This window comes from Leucoraja erinacea, chromosome 5, assembly GCF_028641065.1.
Source record: "Leucoraja erinacea ecotype New England chromosome 5, Leri_hhj_1, whole genome shotgun sequence".
NCBI lineage: Eukaryota > Metazoa > Chordata > Chondrichthyes > Rajiformes > Rajidae > Leucoraja > Leucoraja erinaceus.
In genome coordinates this window covers 6,792,935-6,808,285 of record NC_073381.1, presented here as the reverse complement: position 1 = coordinate 6,808,285, position 15,351 = coordinate 6,792,935, and positions in this window count along the sequence as shown.

The window sequence follows — 15,351 nt, the reverse complement described above, 5'->3', positions numbered from 1 at the left end:
AAACAATCATAGTTGCAACAAAGTGCTGTACATCACTAATCATTGACAAAAAAGTTAATACATACCAAAAATAACAATCAAAACAAATAGTAGGAAAAGACAAGTAAAATAAAGAAACATTAAAAACACCAAAACAGAAGCAAAGTCTCAGGCATGGTCAAAAGCCAGGGAGTACAAATGTGCTTTAACACTGGATTTGAAGATGGACAGTGAGGGGGCCTGTCTGATGTGCAACGGCAGGGTGTTCCAGAGTGCCGGAGCAGCAACAGAGAATGCTCTATCCCCTCTGAGCCTCCGATTAGACCTCGGTACCTCCAGGAGCATAGGGGTTGATAGAATATCCACGGTACCTCCCACAACCACCATGGGACTAACGGCAAGTGAGCAACTTCCTCCTGGTACAGAAGCAAGTTGGGCCAGATGGAAATGCCTCAATCATAGAACAGAACATAGAAAACAGGCACAGGAGGCCATTTGGTCCTTTGAGCCTGCACCATCATTCATTGTGATCATGGCTGATCGTCCACAATCAGTGACCCATCCCTGCCTTCTCCCCATATCCCTTGATTCCGCTAGCCCCATGAGCTCCATCTAACTCTCTTTTCAATTCAATCGATTGGCACTCCAACGATGTCACCTATTGAACCACAAACAATGGAACACCTGCTGAAATGCCCTCAACTGGAATGCCAATGCACAGCTACCGATCTCGCTGCCTACAATGAAGATGCAGAGAAGTGTGTTCTGTTCTGGCTGAACAATATCTAAACCCGGGATGTGGACTCGATAAGAAGAACCTGCCTCAAGTACCTTCTCTAGCAACTTACCACTTCCTCAGTGAAAAAAAAATGTTGCCCCTCAGATTCCTATTAAATCTTACTAGCAGAACATACCCCAAAAAACCCCATCTGGTCTACAGTGCAGAGAAGATTTAGTCAAAGTGATAAAAGTCATTGATTAGACCGCATTTAGAGTATTATATTCAGTTCTGGTCCCCATGATATAGGAAAGATATAGTCAAGCTTGAAAGGGTTCAGAAAAGATTTACGAGGATGTTGCCAGGACTCGAGGGTGTGAGCTATCGGGAGAGGTTGAGTAGGCTGGGTCTCTATTCCTTGGAGCGCAGGAGGATGAGGGGTAATCTTATAGAGGCGTATAAAATCATGGGAGGAATAGATCGAGTAGACACACAGAGATTTCTTTGCCCAGAGTAGGGGATTCGAGAACCAAAGTACATAGGTTTAAGTTGAGGGGGGAAGGATTTAATAGGAACCCGAGGGGTAACGTTTTCACACAAAGGGTGGTGGGTGTATGGAACGAGCTGCCGGAGGAGGTAATTGAACCAGGTACTGTTACAATGGTTAAGAAACATTTAGACAGGTACATGGATAGGACAAGTTTCAAGGGATATGGGCCAAACGCGGGCACACATACACCGCACACACACCCACATCCCACACACACACCCACACACACAACACACCCCTACACTAAACACACCTACAAACACATGCACAAACACAAACACCCAGGAATCATACACACACTTCTGGCTTGGTATCTCGTATAGTTATTGCCTCAACGTCATGTGTGGGAATGATCTAAACTAAAAACTTGAATTGGTGGGTAACTGCCGAGTCTGAAAGAAACGTATATACCAACCACACTTTCCCACACCCTGAACCCCCCTCCCCCCCCCCTCCCCCTCCCCACCGGAAAGAATTTCACCTTGCCGACTCCGTTGGGAATTATCAATAGCTGCTCAAAAAACAGCTACAACAGCAGAAAAGCTGGTGGAAAGGGCTTGCTCTTTTAACGCTCTGCGGAGCTGGTGAAGATTGGAGAATCAGCAAGTCGGGGATATGTCCAGAGACCTGGAATGGAAACCAGCCCCACATGTGGTGCCACCTGGCATCATTATTACCTCCCCCCACCTTGACATCGTCCCAGGCCAGCGGACAGATCCATTTGAATGATGAGGTGGTCGTTTGTTACCTTCCCCTTTGGGATGGCAGGGAAGTTTCGATGCAGCATTTCTCCTTTCTATCTGAAACCCCAGGTCTCATTACCCAGTTTTCAGTTTGAAGGTATTATTGCTTGCTAATATATTCCTACACAAAATGGTGTGCCGTGCTCCAATTCCGAGCAAGTATTCCTAGCAAATTCCTAGCAGGTCCACCTAAGCCTTCCTGATCTCCCGGTTGCCGAACATAGAAACATAGAAACATAGAAATTAGGTGCAGGAGTAGGCCATTCGGCCCTTCGAGCCTGCACCGCCATTCAATATGATCATGGCTGATCATCCAACTCAGTATCCCGTACCTGCCTTCTCTCCATACCCCCTGATCCCCTTAGCCACAAGGGCCACATCTAACTCCCTCTTAAATATAGCCAATGAAGTGGCCTCAACTACCCTCTGTGGCAGAGAGTTCCAGAGATTCACCACTCTCTGCGTGAAAAAAGTTCTTCTCATCTCGGTTTTAAAGGATTTCCCCTTTATCCTTAAGCTGTGACCCCTTGTCCTGGACTTCCCTGACATCGGGAACAATCTTCCTGCATCTAGCCTGTCCAACCCCTTAAGAATTTTGTAAGTTTCTATAAGATCCCCTCTCAATCTTCTAAATTCTAGAGAGTATAAACCAAGTCTATCCAGTCTTTCTTCATAAGACAGTCCTGACATCCCAGGAATCAGTCTGGTGAACCGTCTCTGCACTCCCTCTATGGCAATAATGTCCTTCCTCAGATTTGGAGACCAAAACTGTACGCAATACTCCAGGTGTGGTCTCACCAAGACCCTGTACAACTGCAGTAGAACCTCTCTGCTCCTATACTCAAATCCTTTTGCAATGAAAGCTAACATACCATTCGCTTTCTTTACTGCCTGCTGCACCTGCATGCCTACCTTCAATGACTGGTGTACCATGACACCCAGGTCTCGCTGCATCTCCCCCTTTCCCAATCGGCCACCATTTAGATAATAGTCTGCTTTCCTGTTTTTGCCACCAAAATGGATAACCTCACATTTATCCACATTATACTGCATCTGCCAAACATTTGCCCACTCACCCAGCCTAACCAAGTCACCCTGCAGTCTCCTAGCATCCTCCTCACAGCTAACACTGCCCCCCAGCTTAGTGTCATCCGCAAACTTGGAGATATTGCCTTCAATTCCCTCATCCAGATCATTAATATATATTGTAAATAGCTGGGGTCCCAGTACTGAGCCTTGGGGTACCCCACTAGTCACTGCCTGCCATTGTGAAAAGGACCCGTTTACTCCTACTCTTTGCTTCCTGTTTGCCAGCCAGTTCTCTATCCACATCAATACTGAACCCCCAATGCCTTGTGCTTTAAGTTTGTATACTAAACACTTGAACACTTTAATTCTCCTTCCCATTCCCACACTGACCTTTCTGTCCTGGGCCTGCTCTATTGTCAGAGTGAGGCTAAACGCAAATTGGAGGAACAGCATCTCATATTTCGCTTGGGCAGCTTACAGCCCAGTGGTATGAATATTGATTTCTCTAACTTTAGGTAGTCCTGGCATTCCCTCTCTCTCCATCCCTCCCCCACCCAGGTCGCACCAGCTTCTCATTTTCACCCAACAAACAGCTAACAATGGCCTGTTCCCTTTATCATAGAAACATAGACATAGAAACATAGAAATTAGGTGCAGGAGTAGGCCATTCGGCCCTTCGAGCCTGCACCGCCATTCAATATGATCATGGCTGATCATCCAACTCAGTATCCCGTACCTGCCTTCTCTCCATACCCCCTGATCCCCTTAGCCACAAGGGCCACATCTAACTCCCTCTTAAATATAGCCAATGAACTGGCCTCAACTACCTTCTGTGGCAGAGAGTTCCAGAGATTCACCACTCCCTGTGTGAAAAAGGTTCTTCTCATCTCAGTTTTAAAGGATTTCCCCCTTATCCTTAAGCTGTGACCCCTTGTCCTGGACTTCCCCAACATCGGGAACAATCTTCCTGCATCTAGCGTGTCCAACCCCTTAAGAATTTTGTAAGTTTCTATAAGATCCCCTCTCAATCTCCTAAATTCTAGAGAGTATAAACCAAGTCTATCCAGTCTTTCTTCATAAGACAGTCCTGACATCCCAGGAATCAGTCTGGTGAACATTCTCTGCACTCCCTCTATGGCAATAATGTCCTTCCTCAGATTTGGAGACCAAAACTGTACGCAATACTCCAGGTGTGGTCTCACCAAGACCCTGTACAACTGCAGTAGAACCTCCCTGCTCCTATACACAAATCCTTTTGCAATGAAAGCTAACATACCATTCGCTTTCTTTACTGCCTGCTGCACCTGCATGCCTACCTTCAATGACTGGTGTACCATGACACCCAGGTCTCGCTGCATCTCCCCCTTTCCCAATCGGCCACCATTTAGATAATAGTCTGCTTTCCCATTTTTGCCACCAAAATGGATAACCTCACATTTATCCACATTATACTGCATCTGCCAGACATTTGCCCACTCACCCAGCCTATCCAAGTCACCTTGCAGTCTCCTAGCATCCTCCTCACAGCTAACACTGCCCCCCAGCTTAGTGTCATCCGCAAACTTGGAGATATTGCCTTCAATTCCCTCATCCAGATCATTAATATATATTGTAAATAGCTGGGGTCCCAGCACTGAGCCTTGCGGTACCCCACTAGTCACTGCCTGCCATTGTGAAAAGGACCCGTTTACTCCTACTCTTTGCTTCCTGTTTTCCAGCCAGTTCTCTATCCACATCAATACTGAACCCCCAATGCCTTGTGCTTTAAGTTTGTATACTAATCTCTTATGTGGGACCTTGTCAAAAGCCTTCTGGAAGTCCAGATACACCACATCCACTGGTTCTCCCCTATCCACGCTACTAGTTACATCCTCGAAAAATTCTATAAGATTCGTCAGACATGATTTACCTTTTGTAAATCCATGCTGACTTTGTCCAATGATTTCACCACTTTCCAAATGTGCTGCTATCCCATCTTTAATAACTGACTCTAGCAATTTCCCCACTACCGACTAACTGGTCTGTAATTCCCCATTTTCTCTCTCCCACCCTTCTTAAAAAGTGGGGTTACATTTGCTACCCGCCAATCCTCAGGAACTACTCCAGAATCTAAAGAGTTTTGAAAGATTATTACTAATGCATCCACTATTTCTGGAGCTACTTCCTTAAGTAGTCATCATTAAGTAATCATCGTTACATTTTTGCATATCTTGCATTCATTGTTCTTTATCTCTCTACATCACCGTCTATATCTCTTGTTTCCCTTATCCCTAAGCAGCCTGAAGAACGGTCTTGATCGGAAACGTCATCCATTTCCTTCTCTCCAGAGATGTTGCCTGTCCCGCTGAGTTACTCCAGCTTTTTGTGTCTATCTTCAGACTCAATAAGGTCTTTGTGAATAAAGATCATGGTACTTGTGAATAAAGGACATGATATCCTAGCAGGTACATCATGGACTGGTCCACCTTAAAGCCCTGTCGTGACATCTGCCTCCTTGATATTTTAGCAAGCAGCCTCACATCTGTGATGCAAGAAATGACTACTTCCTAATGTCCTGTATTCTTGCCTTACATCGGGGAGACAGCATGCTGAAAGACTGCAGGACATAGGAGCAGAATCAGGCCATTCAGCCCATCAGTTTTTGATTAGTACGGGCGTCAAGGGTAATGGGGAGAAGGCAGGAGAATGGGGTTGAGAGGGAGAGATAGATCAGCCATCAATGAATGATGGAATAGACTTGATAGCCTAATCCTGTTCCTAGAACTTGTAAACTTATGAAGTCTACTCTGCCATTCAATCATGGCAGATATATATTTCCCTTTTATCTCCATTCACCTCCCTCACCCCGTAACCTTTGACCCTTACCAATCAAGAACCTATTAATCCGCACTTTAAAAATGCCCATTGTCTTGGCTTCCTCCACAGCTTATGGGAATGAATTCCTCAGATTCACCACCCTCTGGCTTAAGAAGTTCCTTCTTATCTCGATTCTAAAGATATATCCTTTTATTCTGAGACGGTGTCCTCTGGTTCTGCACTCTTGCACTACTAGAAAAATCCATTCCACGCAACCTCGGCCTTTGATTATCTTGGAGGTGTCAATGAGATCCCCCCCTCGTTCTTTTAAACACCGGCGAGTACAGGCCCAGAGCCTTCAAACACTCCATGTACATATCCAAGTCTATTTTAAATGTTGTTATAGCAACTGCCTCAACTCCCTTCTCTGGCAACTCACCATTTCCACAGTTAAAATGTTGTCCCTTAGGTTCCTATTAAATCTTACTATCAAATCTTCCCAAAAAAAACCCCATCCAGTCGACAGTGCAGAGAAGATTCACGAGACGTTGCCAGGGATATGGGCCAAAAGCAGGCAGGTGGGACTAGTGTAGGTGTTGGCCAGTGTAGGCAAGTTGGGCCGAAGGACTTGTTCACACGCAGTATGACTCTTGCATCCTCGTGTCGAGACAACAACCGTTTTCACAATGTCAGCACGACAAAGGAGATAGCGATCAACTTCAGGAAGCAAAGTGGTCGACACACCCCAGTTTACATTGACGGTGATGAAGTAGAGATGGTTGATATCACCAACTACTTCTCCTGGACCACCCATAGTGAAGCAACGACCAAAAAAGCACACCAACGCCTCTACTTCCGTGGAAGACAAGTCTCCAACAACTTTCACCAACTTCTATAGAAGGAGAGGTACCCACAGACCCATTTATATCAACGGGTCGATGGTTGAAAGGGTCAAGAGCTTCAAATTCCTGGGCATGCACATCTCTGAAGATCTTTCCTGGTCCGAGAACACCAACCAAATTTTTAAGAAAGCTCATCAGCGCCTCTACTTCCTGAGAATATTACGGAGAGTCGGTTTGTCAAGGAAGACTCTCTCTAACTTCTACAGGTGCACAGTCGAGAGCATGCTGACCGGTTGCATCGTGGCTTGCTTCGGCAATTTGAGCGCCCTGGAGAGGAAAAGACTACAAAAGGTAGTAAACACTGCCCAGTCCATCATCGGCTCTGACCTTCCTTCCATCGAGGGGATTTATCGCAGTCGCTGCCTCAAAAAGGCTGGCAGTATCATCAAAGACCCACACCATCCTGGCCACACACTCATCTCCCTGCTACCTTCAGATAGAAGGTACAGGAGCCTGAAGACTGCAACGACCAGGTTCAGGAATAGCTACTTCCCCACAGCCATCAGGCTATTAAACCTGGCTCGGACAAAACTCTGATTATTAACAACCACTTTCTGTTATTTGCACTTTATCAGTTTATTTATTCATGTGTGTACATATTTATATCATGGTATATAGACACACTTATCTGTTTTGTAGTAAATGCCTACTATGTTCTGTGTGCTGAAGCAAAGCAATAATTTCATTGTCCTATACAGGGACACATGACAATAAACTCACTTGACTTGACTTGAGATGCACCACAGAAAGCATTTTATTGGGATGCATCACAGCTTGGTTTGGGAACAGCTCCATCCATGACCAGAAGAAATTGCAGCGAATTGTGGATGCAGAGCAAACCATCACAATAAACAATAGACAACAGGTGCAGGAGTAGGCCATTCTGCCCTTCCAGCCAGCACCGCCATTCAATGTGATCATGGCTGATCATTCCCAATCAGTACCCCGTTCCTGCCTACTCCCCATATCCCCTGACTCCGCTATCTTTAAGGGCCCTATCTAGCTCTCTCTTGAAAGTATCCAGAGAACCGGCCTCCACCGCCCTCTGAGGCAGAAAATTGCCCAGACTCACATCTCTCTGTGTGAAAAACCAACCTCCATTGGCTCCATTTATACCTCACGCTGCCTCGGCAAGGCCAGCAGCATAATCAAGGACGAGTCGCATCCTGGCCACTCTCACCTCTCCCCTCTCCCATGGGGCAAAAGGTACAGAAGTGTGAAAACGCACACCTCCAGATTCAGGGACAGTTTCTTCCCAGCTGTTATCAGGAGACTGAACCAACTGACCAACAACCGGAGAACATTCCTGAACTACACTATTTCTTTGGCAGGACTTTCATATGAAGAAAGACTGGATAGACTCGGCTTGTACTCGCTAGAATATAGAATTGAGGGGGGATCTTATAGAAACTTACAACATTCTTAAGGGGTTGGACAGGCTAGATGCAGGAAGATTGTTCCCGATGTTGGGGAAGTCCAGAACAAGGGGTCACAATTTAAGGATAAAGGGGAAATCTTTTAGGACCGAGATGACAAAATCATTTTTTACACAGAGAGTGGCGAATCTCTGGAACTCTCTGCCACAGAAGGTAGTTGAGGCCAGTTCATTGGCTATATTTAAGAGGGAGTTAGATGTGGCTCTTGTGGCTAAAGGGATCAGGGGGCATGGAGAGAAGGCAGGTACAGGATACTGAGTTGCATGATCAGCCATGATCATATTGAATGGCGGTGCAGGCTCGAAGGGCCGAATGGCCTACTCCTGCACCTATTTTTGTATGTTTCTATGTTTGGTGAACCTCAGACTATCCTTAATCGGACTTTGCTGGCTTTAACTTGCACCAAACGTTATTCTCTTATCATGTATCTATGAACTGTAAATGGCTCGATTGTAATCATGTGCTGTCTTTCGGCTGACTGGACAGTACGCACCAAAAGCTGTTCACTGGACACGACATAATAAATTAAACTGATCTAAATCTACGACTCTTTGACTGTTGTGGACTGACTGAATGTGGGTCCACTGCTTACAATCTCATACAATTGGATGCATGAAATGCATCCAATGTATGGGAGGTTTGTCACTAAACTGTCTGCAATAAAATAATTTCACCAATAAGTAACAATAAAATGCCTTTGAACCATTGACTAAAATTGCTGAGTGCTAATGTGGAGATCGCTGGTTGGTGGGCTGAAGGACCTAGTGATCCCCGCACACTAACACTATCCTACACCCACTAGGGACAATGTTTACATTTACCAAGCCAATTAACCTACAAACCTGTACGTCTTTTGGAGTGTGGGAGGAAATCGAAGATCTCGGAGAAAACCCATGTGGTCACGGGGAGGATGTACAAACTCCGTACAGACAGCACCCACAGTCAGGATCGAACCCGGGTCTCCGGCGTTGAAAGCGCTGTAAGGCAGCAACTCTACCGCTGCGCCACCGTGCTGCCCAGGCACTTCAGGAATACATGATAAATCGCAGTTGTTAATTCTATTAAACAGTAACCATGGAAATCATTTTCTTATTCCCCTTGGTTGAAGGGCTTCAGTATGTGCGTGCAGTGCATTTCACATAGTTATCACACATAGACTCTCCCGGCTTATGTCTGTGGCACTGGGAGAATAGATTCTGGAGATTATACCCAGAGGGCGTCCTCTGATCACAGCCTACTGTTGAATGTGTTTAGTTCATTTTCTCTCCCCTCACCTGGGGAAATCTGTAAGACAATTTGTGCATGTTCGTCATGCTTCATTCAGTTCGTAACCACCAGATGTTTTGGGGGCATTTGCTTGTGAGTTGATTAGAAGCAAATAACTTGAATTTTCTCTCTCTCGTTCTCTCTCTCTCTCTCTCTGCACCACTTTGTACCCAAGCACCATTTTGAAGGCATTCCAACACACACGTTCAACCCTGAGTGAGGCAAATCGAAGAACTGCCGTTGGAAACATTTTGCACTCCACGCTAAACCGCGCGGGTATTAAAACTGATATTATTTTTGTGCAAGTATCGAGATCGCAGATTCCTCCGCATCGCTTGACAGAATCCAATTTGCCAAATAATTGTGAATCCTGAGGTGAAGAATCTGGAGCCTCGGCTACAGCTAGAATGATGAATTTTCTCCTCGAGACACTGACTCCACATTTTGCATAGTGGAGAATTCGTAGCTCCTTCTGTCTTGATTGGGAAACGACAAAAAACATATAATGTTATACCTGGAGGTGAAGAAGAGGCATTTAATACGTTCACTACTGAAGTGCCCCAAGTATCAACCATGTGGCAGACGGTATTTATGACAGGGATCTTCATCATCTCCACTTCGGCAACATTTATTCATAACAAGCTCGGAGATTATTAATGTGCAGCCGGCTTTTTGGCTTGGAACATTCCTCAAACTGCTGCAGAGAGAGGGAGGAAACAGTCGCAAGTTTTGGGCAAAGCAAGTTTTGATCTGCAATCTCTCTATCTCTACACCACCGAGTCTATATCTCTCGTTTCCCTCTCCCCTGACTCTCAGCCTGAAGAAGGATCTCGACCAGAAACGTTACCCATCCCTTCTCTCCAGAGATGCTGTCCAACCAGCTGAGATAAGGGCCTGTGCCACTTTCCTGAGTCATTCATGAATTCTCCCGATTTTTCAAACTCGCAAAATGTTCGTAACGAGTCCGTTGGAGTCCGTGGATATATCGTAGCGGCTCGTTTTGCCAGCCGTAGGTACTCTGGGCTATTCCTTTACTCGTGGAAATTTTTCATCATGTTGAAAAAACATCCCGATTTACCTGATGCCCCGAGTGGCATAATGAGCCGCTACGATATATCCACGGCCTCCTACGGACTCGTTACAAACATTCTGCGAGTTTGAAAACTCGTGAGAATTCGTGAATAACTCGGGAAAGTGGGACAGGCCCTTTACCCAGCATTTCTAAAGAATAAGAAAAGGTGACGTTTCAGGTCGAGACCCTTCTTCAGGCTGAGAGTCAGGGGAAAGGGAAAATAGAGGTATGAAAAGGCACAGCACAAATCAGAGCCGGCAGTGATGGCCAAGGAGCCCACAATGGCCCGTTGTTGTCTGTGGAAGAAGGGATTTGAACAGTGAAATTTGTACCATGATTAGGGTGGGGGAGGGACGGAGTGCGAGGGAATGCAAGGGTTGATGGATATTAGGGAAATCAATATTCACACCGCTGGATTGTAAGCTGCCCAAGCGAAATATTAGAACATAGAACATAGAACAGTACAACATAAGAACCTTCCAGCCCACTGTGGCGAAGATTAACGAGGATGATGCCAGGACTAGAGGGTCTGAGCTAGAGGGTGACGTTGAGTAGGCTGGGACTCTATTCCATGGAGCACCGGAGGATGAGGGGTGATCTTATAAAGGTGTGTAAAATCATGAGAGGAGCAGATCGGGTAGATGCACAGAGTCTCCTACCCAGAGCAGGACCAGAGGACTTAGGTTTAAGGTGAAGGGGAAATGATTTAATAGGAATCTGAGGGGTAATATTTTCACACAAAGGGTGGTGGGTGTATGGAGCGAGCTGCCAGAGGAGGTAGTTAAGGCCGGACTATCCCAACATTTATGAAACAGTTAGACAGGTACATGGATAGGACAGGTTTGGATGGATACGGACCAATTGCAGGCAGGTGGTACTAGTGAAGGTGGGACATGTTGGGCAAGTCGGGCCAAAGAGCCAGTTTCCATGCTGTATCACTCTATGTCTCTATGACTGTGCGACCATGTCTGTGACAAAAGTTATGTCAACACCAACCATTTACAATCTGCACATGGCCCATATCCATCCATTCCACAGAGGTCCATGTGCTAATCCAAAAGTCTCTTACGTAAATACCCCTGTTGTATCTGTTCCCATCACCAACCCCAGGCACTCACTGTATAACAAACTACAATTGTCTGCTGAAATAATATTTTACTTGGATAAAATACCTTGCTGTCTAAATTAAGCATATCTTTACTACATAGTCAATATAGCTATTAAGCTCTAACACAAATCATCCAGAATAAAAGGACATATCTTCAGCATGTTGACAAGGAGGAGTTTTTTTCGTCAGAGGGTGGTGAATCTATGGAATTCATTGCCATAGAAGGCTGTGGAGGCCAAGTCATTATTTGATTTTTTTAAGCAGGGCATTGGCAGGTTCTCAATAAGTATGGGTGTCAGGGGTTATGGGGAGAAGGCAGGAGAATGGGGTTTGTGAGCGAAAGATAGATCAGCCATGATTGAATGGCGGAGTAGACTCGGTGGGCCGAGTGGCAATGAATTCCACAGATTCACCACAGAATTCCTCCTCGTCTCCTTTCTAAATGTACGCCCTTTTATTCTGAGGCTGTGACCTCTGGTCCCAGACTCTCCTACTGATGGAAACATCCTCTCAACATCCACTCTGTCCAGGCCATTCACCATTCGGCAAGTTTCAATGAGGTACCCCCTCATCCTTCTAAACTTCAACAAGTGCAGTCCCAGTGCCGTCAAATGCTCATTATATGTTAACCCACTCAGCTCATCATAACCCAGTCTTCATGCCCCAGGGGACGGGACACCTCCACAACTGACCTCGTAATTGACCGAGCCGACTGCCTGCCCCTTTTCAGGGATTACGTCCGTGCTCGGGTGGTGTTAGAGAGGGACTACGCACTGTCCACGGGCACCCAGGGGGGTTTCCGGGACCGTTGGGCACCGATGGAGGTTGAATGCATCCTTGACAAGGATGGTAAAATAGTTCATCGTTTGTCGTGTATTATGGTGCTGGGTTCTGTTTTGTTTTTTTACTGCACTGTGAATATTATTTTAATATTTGATTCAATATTTTTGATTAAAAAAAGAAAAAACACTGATCTCGTAGGACCACACAGACCATTTAGTTTTTTGTGTAGTTTAGAGATACAGAGCGGAAACAGGCCCTTCGGCCCACCGAGTCCGCACCGACCAGCGATCCCCACATATCAACACTATCCTGCCCACACTAGGGACAGTTTACATTTATACCGAGCCAATTAACCCTTAAAATCTTCTCACTACAAGATATATAACTACAAGATATAGAGGTTAGAAACATAGAAACATAGAAATTAGGTGCAGGAGTAGGCCATTCGGCCCTTTGAGCCTGCACCGCCATTCAATATGATCATGGCTGATCATCCAACTCAGTATCCCGTACCTGCCTTCTCTCCATACCCCCTGATCCCTTCAGCCACAAGGGCCACATCTAACACCCTCTTAAATATAGCCAATGAACTGGCCTCAACTACCCTCTGTGGCAGAGAGTTCCAGAGATTCACCACTCTCTGTTAGGTTAGTAGGCAAATTGCCTTGGTAAGATTGCAATTTGCTCCTTGTGTGTATAGAAGAGGAAGGGATATTTTATAGGCACAGTGAGATTCTTTGCTTGCATACCCATTGGCGGACACCTACGGTGCTGTCAAAGTTACGAAACATGCTGCTTACACTTTTGTCCCCCCCCCCCCCGCCTCCCTTACGGCGTTCCCCCCATTGTTCTCCCTCGTGGGGAAGTCTTCTTTGTTAGTGACTAACTAGTGTTAGTGTAAGGGGATTGCTGGTCGGCACGGACATGGTGGGCCGAAGGGCCTGTTTCCACGCTGTATCTCTAAACAAAATTAAACTTAACTAAATTAAACAAGTCACATCACCCTTCGATGGGGGGAGGTCAGTACCTGCGATGGACCTGGCAGTGTTCACAAATCTTCTGGGCGTTCGGGTTGCCGAACCAGGCCGTGATGCAACCAGTCAATGTGTTCTCCACTGTTACACACGCTGAAATATTGCCGGTCCTGACCTCGGGCTATCCTTGGGATCTCAGACTATCCTTGAACAAACTTTACTGGCTTCACCTTGCACTTAATGTTATCCATTTACCATGTATCGATACACTGTAAGTGGCTCGATTGTAATCCTGTATTATGTTTCCGCCGACTGGTTAGCACGCAACAAAAAGCTTTTTTTCACTGTAGCTCGGTACTAAACTCAACTGGCACGGTGGCGCAGCGGTAGAGTTGCTGCCTTACAGCGCTTGCAGCTTTGGAGAACCGGGTTCGATCCCGACTCCGGATGCCGTCTGCACAGTGTTTGTACGTTCCCCCCGAGATCTTCAGTTTCCTCCCCACATTCCAAAGATGTACAGGTTTATTGTACGTGTAAATTGTTGGTCGGTGCGGACTCAGTGGGACGAAGGGCCTGTTCCCTTGCGCTGTGTTTCTAAAATCTAAAACTAGAAACTAAAAACCCAACTGAGCATTTTGCTGCTTTCAGTGGAAGGCACAATCTGGCATTATCTGCAACCTCCCTTCACTCTCAAACACCAAATGGATCCGTGTCGTCACAGTCTCCTTCAAGCCCAGAGGACGAGCGAGTAACGGCAACCAGAGTGTATTCTTGGAAGAGGGCACGCTGAAAGAGCAGCGCGCATGTGGTGAGGCAAGGATTGATTGTACATTGTCGACGCTCACTGGGGGAGCACTTAGTCCCGCAGACAAAGGTTTGACAGCTACGCCATCTGAATTCAGGGAAAGATTCAATTATCTCGAGGTGCCGTTGAAAAGTCCCAATTGTATACAGGTGTAAAGCAAATTGTTCTGAAATGCCAGCGAAGTATTGTTGGTGAAGCGATGTATTGTGAACATGAGCAATTTCGAAAATGCTCGCTTCCACTGAGAAGACATTAACGATTTTTCATGAGTTCACACCTTGACTAACAGACGGTGATACAGACTGTACGGAGAAAACTTTTCAATTAAGGCCGAGGCAGGATTTTTGATTTCATGTCACTGGGTCAGAAGATAGGATGGAGTAGAACAGTTTTTATTTATATTTATTTATTTCTATTATAAAAATATAAACTTATTTTTCCAGCATCTGCAGTTTTTTCTTAAGCACAGTTTACTTTATTAGTTTAGAGATACAGCTCAGAAACAGGCCCTTCGGCCCACCGAGTCTGCACCGACCAGCGATCCCCGCACACTAACACTATGCTACACACACTAGGGACAATTTACATTTATACCAAGCCAATTAACCTACCAAACTGTATGGCTTTGGAGTTTGGGAGGAAACCGAAGATCTCCGGAGATAACCCACGCTGGTCACGGGGAGAACGTGCAAACTCCGTACAGACAGCACCCGTAGTCAGGATCGAACCCGGGTCTCTGGCGCTGTAAAGTGCTGTAAGGCAACAACTCTACTGCTGCGCCACCATGCCGCTCCCCAGGTACAGGCCCTTCGGCCCAAAGTGACGGTGCTGAGCATGATGAAATGATCACAAGATCACAAGTTCAAGGAGTAGAAGGGGGAAAGATTTAATAGGAATCTGAGGCGTAACTTTTTCACACCAAGGGTGGAGGGTGTATGGAATGTGCTGCCGGAGGAGGTAGTTGAGGCCAGTTCATTGGCTATATTTAAGAGGGAGTTAGATGTCGCCCTTGTGGCTAAAGGGATCAGGGGGTATGGAGAGAAGGCAGGTACAGGATACTGAGTTGGATGATCAGCCATGATCATATTGAATGGCAGTGCAGGGTCGAAGGGCCGAATGGCCTACTCCTGAACCTATTTTCTATGTTTCTATGTTTCTATGAATCTGGAGGAGTTGTTTTCACACTGTTA